At 41.1% G+C, this 1,505-nt stretch overlaps 1 pseudogene; it reads left to right on the top strand.

Annotated features, from left to right (window-relative positions):
- Nucleotides 1-643: 643 nt before the first annotated feature.
- Nucleotides 644-738, top strand: LOC116571240 (annotated as a pseudogene).
- Nucleotides 739-1,505: the final 767 nt, after the last annotated feature.

Here is a 1,505-nt window from a genome sequence, read left to right as displayed (position 1 = left end):
CCCACATCGGGCTCTCTGCTCAGCAGGGAGCCTGCCTCCTCCTCTCTCTCTCTGCCCGCCTCTCTGCCTACCTGTGATCTCTGTCTGTCAAAATAAAAAATAAGAAAAGAAAAAATATATTTTTTAAAAAATAATAAAAAATTAAATAAAAATGGCCAAAGGATCCGAATAGACATTTCTCCAGAGACTTATACAAAGGCACAATACGCCCCTGACAAGATATTCAAAATCATTAGTCACTAAGGAAATGTAAATCAAAACCACAGATTACACCCACTAGGCTGGCTACAATAAAAAAGACAAAAACAAGTGTTGGCAAGGATGTGAGAGATTGGAACTCTTTTGTTTCGCTGCTGGAGAAGTGAAATGATGCAGCTGTTGCAGAAACATTTGGCAATTCATCAAAAAATTAAACATAGAGTTACTGTATGACCGAGCAATTTCACTTCTGGGTGCATAGTTGAGAGATCTGGAAACATATGGTGTCCGCACAGAACTTGTACATGCCAGTGTTCACAGCAGCGTTTTTCATAGTAGCCAAGAGGTAGCCAAGTGTCCACTAACAGATGAATGGATCAACCAAATGTGGTATGTCCATACAATGAGATAATATGCAGCGATTTTTAAAAAATACTAAAAATGATTGCTTCAATGCACATATACTAGTATTGGAAAAATACAGAGATTAGCATGGCCCCTGGGCATGGATGACATGCAAGTAAAAGTACCAATATATGTGACAATTTGGATGAAGCTAGAAAGCCCGGTGTTAAGTGAAAGAAACCTGACACGAAAGGTCAGGTCTGAGTCCATTTATAGGAAATGTCTAGAACAGGCACATTCAAAGAGACAGAAAGTAGGTTCGTGGTTTCCAGAGGCTCAAGGAAGGAAAGGATGGCGAGTGATTGCTAATGATACGGGGTTTCTTTTTGGGCTGATGAAAATGTTCTGGAATGAAATAGTGGTAGTAGTTGCACAACTCTATGAATGTGCTGAAAACAACTGAATTGTACATTTTAAAAGGACGAAGCTAAAAAAAAAAAAAAAGGATGAAGCTTATAGTATACAAATTATATCTCAATTAAAAAAAAAAAAAACTCCAATGGCCCCCATGACTTTTCACCATCTAATACTTGTTTATCCTTCCCTCTCTAACCTCTTGCTAGTCCTTCCATTGATCCCTTTGCTCAAGAGGCAGAGACTCTAGGAGTGATGTTTTTTAAAGATTTTATTTATTTATTTGAGAGAGAGAGAGAGCTTGAGTGGGGGAGAGTGGGGGAGGGAGAGGGGAGAGGGAGAAGCACACAACCTGAGCCCAAGGCAGATGCTTGACCAACTGAGCCACCCAGGCTCCCCTAGGGGTGATTTTTTTTTCTACAAAGGATTTCACTCTGGGATTTGACCTTAGACTGCAGGTGTGGCCGAGCAGGTTTTCTGAGTCTGTGGCCGACATCCTTGTGGGAGCCACAGAAGTGCCAGGGTAACTGGGCTGCGGCTTCATCTCC

This window comes from Mustela erminea, chromosome 12 (assembly GCF_009829155.1).
Source record: "Mustela erminea isolate mMusErm1 chromosome 12, mMusErm1.Pri, whole genome shotgun sequence".
NCBI classification, from domain to species: Eukaryota; Metazoa; Chordata; class Mammalia; order Carnivora; family Mustelidae; genus Mustela; species Mustela erminea.
This window is presented reverse-complemented; position numbering and strand designations above follow the sequence as displayed.